Here is a 14,227-nt window from a genome sequence, read left to right as displayed (position 1 = left end):
GCCTGAGGCTGCTGCTGTTGTTATGTCAATAAAGGCTTGTTGTGTTGTGTTGTGACTCATCTAAGAGCTACTTCTCAGTGAGGGCTGCCAATCTCCAGGTGGGGCCTGGAGACCTCCCAGAATTTCAACTGATTTCCAGACTACAGAGATAATCTCCCCAATTTAGGGCCACCAGCCCTGGGCTGGAGGATTCCTGGAGATTTTGAGGGTGGAGACTGGGGAGGGGAGGGACATCTGCGCTGTTTTAAGAACATAAGCATGGAAGAGAAGCCATGTTGGATCGGGCTAATGGCCCATCCAGGCCAACGCTCTGTCACACAGTGGCCAAAAAGACCAGGTGCCCTCAGGAGGCCAGGACACTAGAAGCTCTCCCACTGTGGCCCCCCAAGCATCAAGAAGACAGAGTATCACTGCCTCAGACATAAGAACATAAGAGAAGCCATACTGGATCAGGCCGAGGGCTCATCCAGTCCAACGCTCTGTGTCACACCGTGGCCAAAACCCAGGGGCCATCAGGAGGTCCACCAGCAGGGCCAGAACTCCAGAAGCCCTCCCACTGTGGCCCCCCAAACACCAAGAAGACAGAGCATCACTGCCTCAGACATAAGAACATAAGAGAAGCCATATTGGATCAGGCCGAGGGCTCATCCAGTCCAACGCTCTGTGTCACACCGTGGCCAAAACCCAGGTGCCATCAGGAGGTCCACCAGTGGGGCAAGAACTCCAGAAGTCCTCCCATATTGCCCTCCCCTAAGCACCGAGAAGACAGAGGTTGCTGCAGGCCACTGGTTTAATGGGGTAAATCCTTGTTCACACGTGCAGGAGCATGAAGTGGGGGTGAGGTGGTAAGACAGGATGCACTGTGCCCGTTCATCCTTTTCCACGTCAAGGAGGGAGGTGGTTTCAGAAGGATGGACCACCGCAGAGCCATCCCTCCTGAGAGGTGAGAAGCAGAAGTGGGGAAGCAATCACCCCCAAACAGCTCTCAGAGAGCCAGTTTGGTGTAGTGGTTAGGAACGCGGACTCTAATCTGGGAGAGCCGAGTTTGATTCCCCACTCCTCCACAAGCAGCTGCTGGGGTGACCTTGGGTCAATCACAAGTTCTCCGGGAGCTGTTCTGTCAAGAGCAGTCGTCAAGAGAGCGCTCTCAGCCCCACCTGCCTCACAGGGGTGTCTGTTGTGGGGAGGGGAAGGGAAAGGAGATTGTCAGCCACTCTGAGACTCCTTCGGGTAGTGAAGGGCGGGGTATAAGTCCAATCTCCTCCTCCTCCTCCTCCTCTTCTTCTTCAGTCTTGTGAAGGGAGCTTTAAGTCTCAAAAGCTCATACCCCCCCAAAAAAAATCGTGTTGCTCTCTAAGGTGCTCTGGATTCGAATCTAGCTCTTCTACTGCCAACCAGCATGGCTACCCTCCGAAACAAGGCCCCCAACCTAAGTCCAGAGGAAACTCTTTTAGGCATCGATCTTAACAGGGCGCTTTTTGTAGGAATAGCCCAGCAGGAACTCATTAGGATAATAGGCCACACCGAACAGCAAAATTCATTAGCATATTAAGCCACACCCTGACAGCACCGCTCATTAGCACATTAGGCCACCCCCCCATGTTACCAGAAGTGGGGTCATCCAGCCACACCCACCTTTCCCTTCTTATTCTGTTTACCTTGTTTGTTGTCCAAACCCAGGGCTTTTTTTGTAGCAAGAACTCCTTTGCATATTAGGCCACACACCCCTAATGTAGCCAATCCTAATGAGTTTCTGCTGTTGGGTGTGGCCTATTATGCTAATGAGTTCCTGGCCAACTCAGAAGCCAGCCGGAACTCCGTTCCTGTGCCTTCCTGCCCTGGATCTTAATATTTAGTGCCAACTCCTGCCCTGCCTCTCCCTTCCAATCTCTCTTCAAAAGCCACCCTGCATGGGGCAGTGGCTAGAGTGCTGGGCAAGGATCCTGGGAGACCTGCATTCAGATCCCGCTGGGTGACCTTGGGCCTGTCACAAAATCTCAGCCTGGCCTATCTTGCAGGGTTGCTGCTGTAGGAAGGCAGAGGAGGGGAGAAGAATGTTCTGAGCCGCTTTTGAGTCCCAACCAGTGTTCCCTCTAAGCTGAGCTAGTGTGAGCCAGCTCACAGTTTTTTAGCCTCTGGCTCACACGTTTTTGTCTCGGCTCAGGAAGGACGGGGCTCCAGAGCAAACTAATCTATGCAGTGGCCGAATCGCTCACTCAGAACTTTAATGCCAGTCACTCACAAAGCAGAATTTTTGCTCACAAGACTCCACAGCTTAGAGGGAGCGAGAAGAAGAAGAGAAGAGGAGATTGGATTTATACCCCGCCCTTCACTACCCAAAGGTGTCTCAGAGCGGCTTACAGACTCCTTTTCCTTCCCCTCCCCACCACAGGCACCCTGTGAGGTAGAAGAAGAAGAAGAAGAGATGGGATTTCTACCCCGCCCTTCACTACCCAAAGGAGTCTCAGAGCGGCTTAGAAACTCCTTTTCCTTCCCCTCCCCACAACAGACACCCTGTGAGGTAGAAGAAGAAGAGTTGGAGATTGGATTTATACCCCGCCCTTCACTACCCAAAGGTGTCTCAGAGCGGCTCACAAACTCCTTTCCCTTCCCCTCCCCACAACAGAAACCCTGTGAGGTAAAAGAAGAAGAGATTGGATTTATGCCCCGTCCTTCACTACCCGAAGGAGTCTCAGAGTGGCTTATGATCTCCTTTCCCTTCCCCTCCCCACAACAGACACCCTGCGAGGGAGGTGGGGCTGAGAGAGCTCTGACAGAAACTGCTCTTTTTCAAGGATAGCTCTGAGAGAACTACGGCTTGCCCAGGGTCATCCAGCAGCTGCAAGTGGAGGAGTGGGGAATCAAACCCGGTTCTCCCAGATTAGAGTCCGCGCACTTAACCACTACACCAAACTGGCACAAGGATGACACAAATAAATGGATTCTCCTCAGTGCATAAATACGTGCTCAAGAGCAACTAGAGGAGGTGGTGATGGCCACGGGGATAAGCAGCTTTATTATTTTTTATTTATTTTATTGTATTTATACGCCGCCCTCCCCGCGAACGGGCTCAGGGTGGCTCACATAAGGCACTGAGTGCAATCAACATACAAAAAAGGGGATTAGACAGATGCATGGAGGATAGTGGCTGTCGGTGGCTGCTAGCCACGGTGAATAAAGGGAACGACTGTGCCGAGTGGTTTCACTTTGGAAGTGAGTCAACATGGGTTTTTTTAGTAGAATATAGGCATTGTTTATTTATTCATTTTATTATATGTATTTAATTTCACATGTTGTTTTTTTTACAGCAATTCTTTTCTGGTCCATTTTGTATCCATGCTGCATTAATTGTATTGTATCATGGTATAAACCAATTTATTCCTCATTGTGCTTGACCTCTGAAGAAGGCTGAAACAGGCTGAAACGCGTCAGGTCAAGTCCACTGGCCCTCGTGTGCATGATTGTGGTATTTTTATATGAGGTGTAATTGGTCCCTTATATGTTTTTTAATCCTTTACTGACAAATACATGTATTTTTATATTGTATACATTAGGTTTTAATTGTTATCCCTCTGACTTACCTCTTTAGGTTCTTGACTAAAGGGAACCTCCATGTTCAGAGGCAGTCAACCTCTGAATCCCAGAGTCAGGAGACAACATCAAGGGAAGGCCTCGGCCTCTCTGCCCTGTTGTTGGCTCCAGAGGAACTGGTTGGCCGCTGTGTGAGACGGGATGCTGGACGAGATGGACCACTCGTCTGGTCCAGCAAGGCTCTTCTGATGTTCTTATCAGGGGAAGATCTCGGCCTCTCTGCCCTGTTGTTGGCCCTCCAGAGGAACTGGCTGGCCACTGTGTGAAACAGGATGCTGGACTGGATGGACCACTGCTCTGATCCAGCAGGGCTCTTCTGATGTTCTTATGAGGGCCTCGGCCTCTCTGCCCTGTTGTTGTTTTCAGAGGAACTGGCTGACCACTGTGTGAGACGGGATGCTGGACGAGACAGACCACTTGTCTGGTCCAGCAAGGCTCTTCTGATGTTCTTATCAGGGGAAGGCCTCGGCCTCTCTGCAGTGTTGTTGGCCCTCCAGAGGAACTGGCTGGCCACTGTGTGGGACACGATGCTGGACTAGATGGACCCCTGGTCTGATCCAGCAGGGCTCTTCTGATGTCCTTAACCATGCAGGGCCAAGGGGCGGTAATTTGGTTTGCTATCCTTTCCCCCTCGACATAGAAATAGCTCTTCCCATCACATAGTCTTACTAAGGCGGGGGAGAGACAAGTGTCTGTATCACGCCCCACCTGCAGCTGAAATAAAACCTCTGGCTGAAATCCCAGGTGCGTTGCAAAATGCATGAAGGTCGGAACAAAATGCAGCTGCACCCTCGACATTCCTCCAGGGCCGGCTGCCAATCGATTCAGGAGCCAGATCCCAGCCCATCCGCGGCTGCATTTCTGGTCTTCACACGGGTGCAGTTTTAAAGGGTTGATTTAAACGCACTGCTGACTGGCACAAAGAACTTCGTCCACGCCAATTTCCCAGGAGCCCCTTTGGCGCCAACGCCCTGCCCTGCCTCCCTCCCTTCCCTTTCAAATCCTGCCTCAAAAGCCACCCCTCCGGGAAGGTGTGTGGCCAAGCGTCCTGCCAGGACCAACAAAAGGAAGGCTGTCTTCATGCAACAGGTTGTTGACCTGTGGAACTCACCGCCACCAGATGCGTCGATGGCTACAGACGTTTAAAAAGAGGGAGGGAGCAATTTATGGGCGAAAGGCCTACGGTTAGCCACCCAGACAGCTTCCAAGGCGAGAGTGGGGATTCGAACGTGTCTCGCCCAGTTTTCTGAATAAAGTGTGACTCGAGCAGCGCCTTAAAGATTCACAACAGTTATTCCAGGTGGGGTAGCCGTGTCCGTCTGAAGCGGCGGAACAAAGTTTGGGTCCAGCGGCACCCTCAAGACCAACAAAGTTTTATTCTGGGTGTGAGCGTTCGTGTGCATAAAACTCTCTTGGTCTTACAGGCAAGGCCTCCCTCTAAGCTGTGGAGTCCTGTGAGCAAAAATTCTACTTGGTGAGCTCCTGACATTAAAGTTGTGTGCGAGCAATTTGGCTGCTGCATGAATTAGTTTGCTCCGAAGCCCTCCCTTCCTGAGCTAAGACAAAAATCTGTGAGCCGGAGGCTAAAAAGCTGTGAGCTAGCTCACACTAACTCAGCTTAGAGGGAACACTGCTTACAGGCGCCGCTGGACTCAGACTGTTGTGTTGGACATTTATTCCAGCATAAGCATTCTTGAATCTGACCTCACTTTGTTAGGTATGTTAGGAGGGTCCAGACTGAAAATGCAAATATACTGCTGACCTCACCCCTCTGCATATATTAATTCAGCCGTCTCTGCATAACTTCCTGTTATTAAATCTGCTGATCTCACGTCTTTCTACACTGCATTTTACATTTTGCCAATCCGACAACAATGCGGAGCGTCTCACACCCATGCTGAGCGAACTGGTTACTCTCTGGGTTGAGCCTTGCTTGAAACTGGCTTCTCTTTGCAACATTCCCCTTCCCCTTTCTGTTATGTATATTAAAACAAACGGCCTGATCCAGTGCTCACGACACCTCTTCTCCTCTCCACTCGTCTCTTCCCAACTGCTGAAGGCTCAGTTTCTAGCAAGGGAGGAGGAAGAAGAGGAGGAGGAGATTGGATTTATACCCTAACCCTTCACTACCCCAAAGGAGTCTCAGAGCGGCTTCCAAACTCCTTTCCCTTCTCCTCCCCAGAACAGACACTCTGTGAGGTAGGTGGGGCTGAGAGAGCTCTTTTGAGGACTGCCCTTGAGAGAACAGCTCTAATAGAACTTGTCACTGACCTAAGGTCATACCAGCAGCTGCAAGTGGAGGAGGAGTGGGGGAATCAAACCCAGTTCTCCCAGATTAGAGTCCGCGCACTTAACCACTACAATCAACTGACTAGTTTCTCCTCTTTGTTCATCCACTCCATCCAAGGCAGCCTGTGGCTGTCCACTCTCACACCAACCTTGCAAGGTAGGCTAGGCTCAGCAACTGAAAAACCGCCGACGAGAACAACACCAACCACCACCATAGGGGTGCCCAGTAGGTTGTCCCACCCCGCATAGAACCTGTGGCCCTAGTTAGGATATTGAAAATGGTGATTAGCACCGACTTGTAAAGCCGCTCAGAGACCCCTGGATAAGGGATTCGAGCGGGATATAAAGTGGAATGATAAATAAAAATAAATAAATAAATAAGCTGCCTGGAGGTCACCCAGTCAGTTTGGAGGTCACCCAGAGAAACTGATCCCAAAGCTATTGCCAAAGCTGTAACCACTAGGTCTAGAGGTTGCCAACTCTGGGTTGGGAAATTACTGGAGATTTGGGGGGGGGGTGGAACCTAGGACAGTCGGGGCTTGGGGAGGGACTTTGGCCATAGTGCCGTACAGTCCCCCCTCCAAAGCAGCCATTTACTCCAGGGGGATTGATCTCTGGAGTTTCGACTGTAACAACAGGGGCACCTGGAGATTGGCGAGCCTGGCTCGCACTTTTGCCACTCAGCTACCCTGCGAAAAGACCAGCAGACCTGCCCCGTGGGCAGCGACCACTGAACGCTCAGCGATGTAGAAGAAGACAAAGAAGAGATTGGATTTATACCCTGCCCTTCGCTACCCAAAGGTGTCTCACAGCGGCTTACAAACTCCTTTCCCTTCCCCTCCCCACAACAGACACCCTGTGAGGTAGGTGGGGCTGAGAGAGCTCTTGACAGAAACTGTTCTTTTTTCAAGGACAGCTCTTATCAGAACTAGGGCTTGCCCAAGGTCATCCAGCCAGGTGCAAGTGGAGGAGTGGGGAATCAAACCCGGTTCTCCCAGATTAGAGTCCGCGCACTTAACCACTACACCAAACAAGCCCACGGTTATTGACTCCAGACGCCCCCCCAAAAAAACCTGCCCTCCTTCACCCCACCCCAGGAGGGGGGGTGGAAATCCACTGCCCCACCGCAAGGGATCTTCGCCCATTGGGCTGGGCCCTTGGCTTGCGTGGCACCCAGTGCTCCCTTTAAGCTGTGGAGTCCCGTGAGCAGAAATTCGACTTTGTAAGCTACTTGGCATGAAAGTTGTGGGAGAGCCATTTGTCTGCTGCGTCAATGAGTTTGCTCTGGAGCCATCCCTTCCCGAGCCGTTGAAAACCTGTGAGCCGGAGGCTAAAAAAAAAGCCAGCTCACACTATCTCATCTTAGAGGGAACACTGGTGGGTGGCACCCTGCCCAGGGCCCGCAAACCTCTCGTGCATGGGGGGGCGGCAGCGATCTGGGGCAGTGTTCCCTCTAAGCTGAGTGTGAGCCAGCTCCCAGTTTTTAAACCTCCGGGTCACAGATTTTTGTCTTCGCTCAGGCAGGATGGCTCCAGAGCAGCGTTCCCTCTAAGCTGAGCTATTGTGAGCTAGCTCACAGTTTTTTAGCCTCCAACTCACAGATTTTCATCTTCGCTCGGGAGGGAAGGAGGGCTCCAGACCAAACTAATTTATGCAGTAGCCAAACTGCTCGCTCACAACTTTAGAAGAAGAAGAAGAGATTGGATTTGTACCCCGCCCTTCACTACCCAAAGGTGTCTCAGAGCGGCTTACAAACCCCTTTCCCTTCCCCTCCCCACAACAGACACCCTGTGAGGCAGGTGGGGCTGAGAGAGCTCTTGCCAGAAACTGCTCTTTTTTCCAAGAACAGCTCTTATCAGAACTATGGCTTGCCCAAGGTCATCCAGCCAAGTGCGAGTGGAGGAGTGGGGGAATCAAACCCGGTTCTCCCAGATTAGAGTCCGCGCACTTAACCACGACACCAAACTGGCTCTGAGAGAACTTGTGACTGACCCAAGGTCACACCAGCAGCTGCATGTGGAGGAGTGGGGAATCAAACCCGGTTTCCCCGAGATTAGAGTCCGCGCGCCTAGCCCCTGCACCAAACTGGCCATGTAATGCTGTGGGGGAATCAAACCCCGTTCTCCCAGATGAGAGTCCGCGCACTTAACCGAGACACCAAACTTTCATGCCAGTCGCTCACAAAGTAGAATTCTTGCTCACAAGACTCCACAGCTCAGAGGGAGCCCTGCTCCAGAGCCAACGAATTCCTGCAGCAGCCCAATCGCTGGCTCACAAACAACTTCACTGCCAGGAGCTCGCAAAGAAGGTCTGCTCCCGCGGCTCCGCAGCTGAGAGTGGGAGCATCGATCCGGGGTAAATTTTACCCCGCGGCTACTCCGCTTGGAGGCCGTCCGCTTCCCAAAGAACGCTGGAAACTGGCGGGGCCCCCTCCCCTTTTGCTCCTCTCGAAGGAGCCCCCCCCCCAGGAAGGGAGGCGAGGGGGCACGTTCCTCCCCCCCTACCCCGGGGTAAAGGGTGGCCTTACCCGGGCAGATCTCCCTGCTGGCAGGCTGGAAGGACACAACGACGACAGGAGGCGGCGGCGACTGGCTGGGGTGGGGCCGTCGGGGAAGCTCTTATGCAAGCGAGGCTCGGGGGTTGTCCCGCCCCAAGAGCGGCGCTGCGGCTCGGCTGCTCCCGCCCCGGAGGGCGAGGCTCTTAGCGTGAGCTAGCTCACAGTTTTTTAGCCTCCGGCTCACACATTTTTGTCTTCGCTCAGGAAGGATGGGGCTCCAGAGCAGTGTTCCCTCTAAGCTGAGTTAGCGTGAGCTAGCTCACAGTTTTTTAGCCTCCGGCTCACACATTTTTGTCTTCGCTCAGGAAGGATGGGGCTCCAGAGCAAACTACTTTATGCAGTAGCCAAATCGCTTGCTCACGACTTTAATGCCAGTAGCTCACAGAGTAGAATTTTTGCTCACAAGACTCCATGGCTTAGAGGGAACATTGCTCCAGAGCAAACTAATTGATGCAGCAGCCAAATGGCTCGCTCACAACTTTAATGACAGGAGCTCACCAAGTAGAATTTTTGCTCACGGGACTCCACAGCTTAGAGGGAGCGTTGGTTCCCACCGTGCCTCCTGGCACCTTTCACCTTTTTTGCCCAGTCGCTCCCTCGCAACTTCACTGCCAGTAGTTCACAAAGTAGAATTTTTGCTCACAAGACGTCACGGCTTAGAGGGAACACTGGCTGCTAGGAATGTGGTCTGCTGGGAGCCGGGAGACTAAATGGAACCTCCGTGCATCGCCTGTTGGATTTCTGCCTGTCCAGATAGTACCTTTTAGTCCCTTCATTTTCTTCTGGTGCCTTTAGAACAAATGCATAGCTGCAAGGAACCTGGTCTGCTGGTGGCTGTGAGACTAAATGGCACCTCCATCCATCACCCGTTGAATTTCTGCCTGCTCCAGACACCTTTTGGCGCCCACCCTTTCTCCTGGTACATTTAGCAAAGAGCATAGCTGCAAGGAATGCGGTCGGATAGGAGCTGTTAGACTAAATGGAGCATCGCCGTGCATCGCCTGTTGAACTTCTGCCTGCCCAGGTACCTTTTACCTCCCACCTTTTCTTCTGGCACCTTTAAAAGAAATGCACAGCTGCAAGGAACCTGGTCTGCTGGTGGCTGTGAGACGACATGGAACCTCTATCCATCCCCTGTTGAATTCCTGCCTGCCCAGACGCCTTTTGGCGCCTACCCTTTCTCCTGGCATCTTGGTGCAATGGTTAGGAACGCAGACTCTAACCTGGGAGAACCGGGTTTGATTCCCCACGCCTCCACACGCAGCTGCTGGTGTGACCTTGGGTCAGTCACAAGTTCTCTCAGAGCTGTGCTCTCAGCAGTCCTCGGGGAAGAGCTCTCTCAGCCCCACCTACCTCACAGGGTGTCTGTTGTGTGGAGGGGAAGGAGTTTGTAAGCCGCTTTGAGACTCCTTCTGGTAGTGAAGGGCGGGGTGTAAATCCAATCTCCTCCTCCTCCTCCTAAGAAATGCATAGCTGCAAGGAATGTGGTTTATGGGTGGCTGTGAGACTAAATGGAACCTCCATATTCAGAGGCAGTAAGAACATAATCAGCCATAACCTTGGGGGACATAATCAGAAAGGTTTGAGAACCCCAGTACTCCGATGTAAGCAGGCTGCCCACTGGATCTTAAATATAGTTAAACCAATACTGTTGCAAATGTGGGAAACATCGCCTGTTGGATTTCTGCCTGCCCTGTTACTTAAGGCACTGGGGCCCTGCCAGGAAAACTGGGGTGTGGGGAGGATAGCATTCCTTCATTGTGCAAGACTTCACCCGCACCCCGTTTTGCAATCTGGCCTGGAGGCCCTCCAAGTGGTTCACGGTGGGAAAATAACCTTTTACAATCTCTGCTCCCAGCGGGGACAGCTCAGAGCCCATCGGGGCCTCCTGGAGGATCCGTGGCCATCTGCGCAACCCGATGCTTGGACGCAGCCCATCTGCACTTCTGGAAACCAGAGATGTTGTCGGTTTATTTTGTAAGAGAAAATAAGCAAGGCAGTGAGACTGTTGGCATAGGACTGGATCCTGTGCCACGAGACGATACTAGAAAAGAGCCAGAGTCCAGGAGCCCCTTGAAAGACTCACAAAGATTGTGACGGGGGAGGAGCTCTCACGAGTCATGGCTCCCTTCTTCAGACCTTCTCACACACCCCACCACAAACGTTGCTAGTCTTTAAGGTGCTCCTGGACCTGGCTCTTTTCCCCCGCCACAGACTCATACAGCTACCCATCTTGCTCTATTATACAATATCATTCACGTGGCAGAAAAGGAGTGGAGCTAATTGCCTAATGGGGTGCGGTCAGATGGCGTGCCGGGAGCGGGTTAAACTCCTCCGGCCCCATGCGTTTGCTTTTTTTTAACCTGGAGAATCGCGATCACATCTCCTTGCTCCGGATTGCTACGCAGCCACATCGCTCCCCGCCATCCACGTCGGTGTTGTTTCTCTCTCTCTCAGTTTGGGCATGCACACAGGCAGCCATCTGTAGAACTAAAATTTCCGCGCGTGCGCAGAACAGTGATTTCCACTTCAACCCGACTGCTGTAACACTTCCCTTTAAACTTTAAAGAAACACTTCCCTTTTAAACGTTTACCCCGAAAATGGCCACCCTGAGAATCACGAACTCGTCTAAAGGCTAAAACGAGGCACCGTTTAAACATTGTTTTTAATAATGCGGTGGCGGACCTCCGCCTATGCGCACACCGCCAACGCTTTAAAAAAAATGGCGGGCGAAAAGCGGAAGCCTCGGGCAGCTTTCGAGCGGGGAGAGGGTTTAAACCGGAAGTGGCTTGACACCGGAGGAGCGATCAGGCGGGGAAAATGCAGCTGGAACCGGAGAATCAGGAAAACACCACCTGGGTAAGTGGTATCAAAACCCTCCGGGTTAAAGTGGTTTTGAGCCGGAAAGCGACAGCTGGGGACAGGAGGCAGATGTTGACCGTGTGATTGCACAGATGAAATCCGTTTCTGAACTGGCACGACACCAGATCAAATGGCGTGTCCGACTGCACCCAGGGAGGGAGGGCGAGAGATGGCTGGAGAATTCTTCGTATATATTTCCTTCAAACAGAGAACATCGGAAGAGCCCTGCTGGATCAGACCAGTAGTCCGCCTATGCGCACACTGGCAATGCTTTAACAAAAATGGTGGGCGAAAAGCGGAAACCTCGGGCAGCTTTCGAGCGGGGAGAGGGTTTAAACCGGAAGTGGCTTGACACCGGAGGAGCGATCAGGCGGGGAAAATGCAGCTGGAACCGGAGAATCAGGAAAACACCACCTGGGTAAGTGGTATCAAAACCCTCCGGGTTAAAGTGGTTTTGAGCCGGAAAGCGACAGCTGGGGACAGGAGGCAGATGTTGACCGTGTGATTGCACAGATGAAATCCGTTTCTGAACTGGCACGACACCAGATCAAATGGCGTGTCCGACTGCACCCAGGGAGGGAGGGCGAGAGATGGCTGGAGAATTCTTCGTATATATTTCCTTCAAACAGAGAACATCGGAAGAGCCCTGCTGGATCAGACCAGTAGTCCATCCAGTCCAGCATCCTGACTCAAACTTGGGCCAACCAGTTCCTCTGGAGGGCCAGCAACAGGGCAGAGAGGCCGAGGCCTTCATTAGAACACCAGAAGAGCCCTGCTGGATCAGACCAGTGGTCCATCTAGTCCAGCATCCTGTCTCACCCAGTGGCCAACCAGTTCCTCTGGAGGGCCACCAACAGGGCAGAGAGGCCGAGGCCTTCGTAAGAACATCAGAAGAGCCCTGCTGGATCAGACCAGTGGTCCATCTAGTCCAGCATCCTGTCCCACCCAGTGGCCAACCAGTTCCTCTGGAGGGCCAACAACAGGGCATAGAGGCCGAGGCCTTCATGAGAACGTCAGAAGAGCCCTGCTGGATCAGACCAGTGGTCCATCTAGTCCAGCATCCTGTCTCACCCAGTGGCCAACCAGTTCCTCTGGAGGGCCAACAACAGGGCATAGAGGCCGAGGCCTTCGTAAGAACATCAGAAGAGCCCTGCTGGATCAGACCAGTGGTCCATCTAGTCCAGCATCCTGTCTCACCCAGTGGCCAACCAGTTCCTCCGGAGGGCCAAGAACAGGGCACAGAGGCCAAGGCCTTCATTAGAACACAAGAAGAGCCAGTGGCCAACCAGGTTATCTGGAGGGCCAACAACAGAGCATAGAGGCCGAGGCCTTCATGAGAACGTCAGAAGAGCCCTGCTGGATCAGACCAGTGGTCCATCTAGTCCAGCATCCTGTCCCACCCAGTGGCCAACCAGTTCCTCTGGAGGGCCAACAACAGGGCACAAAGGCCGAGGCCTTCCCAGCACTGTGATTCAGAGGTTGACTGCCTCCGAATGTGGAGGTTCCCCTCAGCCACCATGCCTAGTAGCCAATGACTTATCCTCCATGCATCTATCGGATCCCCTTTTGTGAGCCAGTTTGGTGTCGTGGTTAAGTGCGCGGACTCTAATCTGGGAGAACCAAGTTTGATTCCCCTCTCCTCCACTTGCAGCTGCTGGATGACCTTGGGCAAGCCATAGTTCTGTCCAGGGGTCATTTCATAGAAAAAGAGGTGCAGGAGCTCATTAGCATAACTCATTAGCATAACTTATTTGCGTATGCCACACCCCCTGACATCACCAGAAGTGTGTCAGAAGGCAACACCCACTGCTCAGGCTCCACTGGACTCTTTTGTGTCTGTGTCTGTTGTGGGGAGGGGAAGGGAAAGGAGTTTGTAAGCCGCTCTGAGACACCTTTCGGTAGTGAAGGGCGGGGTATAAATGCAATCTCTTCTTCTTCTTCTTTAGATTGCTCGCTATTGGTGGGGGGACATGCAGATCTGCCCTCACAGAGGAGGGAGAGCTTGTACCTGAGGGGGGGGGGGCTTTGCAACTTACCTGGCTGCTTCTTGCTCCCCGTGGCCCAACTGAGGGCTGCTAGGAGGGGGGGGTGGGGCTTGTTGGATGTGCCCGCCCCCTGGGCTCTTTACTGCCGGAGCACGCTCCTGCAGGAAATGACCCCTGGTTCTGTCAGAGCTGTCCTTGAAAAAGAGCAGTTTCTGTCAGAGCTCTCTTAGCCCCACCTACCTCACAGGGAGGGGCGAGTGAAGGGCAGGGTATAAATCCAATCTTCTCCTCCTCGTTTCAAGCTTTCTAGTTCCAGCTCCTGCCAACCTAGCAGTTTGAAAGCAAGAAATTGCAAGTAGATAAATAGGTACCACTCCAGTGGGAAGGTAACAGCGTTCCGTGCCTCTTGGTGTTTAGTCATGCCAGCCACATGACCACGGAAACGTCTTCGGACAGCGCTGGCTCTTCGGCCTTGAAACGGAGATGAGCACCGCAACCCTAGAGTCGGACTCGACTGGCTTTCGAACAAGGGAACCTTTACCTTTTTATCCCTGGTCCTTTCCGCACTTGGATCTCACTCCTGGTTTTATCACACTTCAACTCGCGACACAATACCTTGCATTTATCCCTGGTTATAACACCATCTGTTTATCCCGGGACAAGTGTGGAGCAAAACCAGGGTGATCTCAATGTAACATGGAAACAAAAAATACCCCGAGATAATTACAGGGCTGAGCTCGCATGTAGTGCAGAATGTAAGTTCAGAGACAGGGCTGAACCAGGATTTAAAGTCTAGTGCGGAAAGGACCCCGGCGGCCCTCACCACATCCTCTGGCCTTGCAAACCCTACAGGATCGCCATCGGGCAGCTGCAACTTGACAGCACGTTCCTCCACCACGGCCGAGACTCTTGCGTCTTTGCGATTAAAAGATCTGTTTTGAG

At 52.6% G+C, this 14,227-nt stretch overlaps 1 protein-coding gene across 1 annotated transcript in view; it reads right to left on the bottom strand.

The window, feature by feature from the left end:
• LGALS3 (lectin, galactoside-binding, soluble, 3) overlaps positions 1 to 8,485 on the bottom strand; it is a 33,485-nt gene extending 25,000 nt beyond the window's left edge. The window contains exon 1 of the mRNA XM_015412098.1: positions 8,408 to 8,485. The gene's annotated coding sequence lies outside the window, so the exon portion shown is untranslated. The remainder of the gene's footprint in view (positions 1 to 8,407) is intronic.
• Positions 8,486 to 14,227: the final 5,742 nt, after the last annotated feature.

This window comes from Gekko japonicus, unplaced genomic scaffold (genome assembly GCF_001447785.1).
Source record: "Gekko japonicus isolate JY-2015 unplaced genomic scaffold, Gekko_japonicus_V1.1 scaffold1515, whole genome shotgun sequence".
Taxonomy (NCBI): Eukaryota; Metazoa; Chordata; class Lepidosauria; order Squamata; family Gekkonidae; genus Gekko; species Gekko japonicus.
This window is presented reverse-complemented; position numbering and strand designations above follow the sequence as displayed.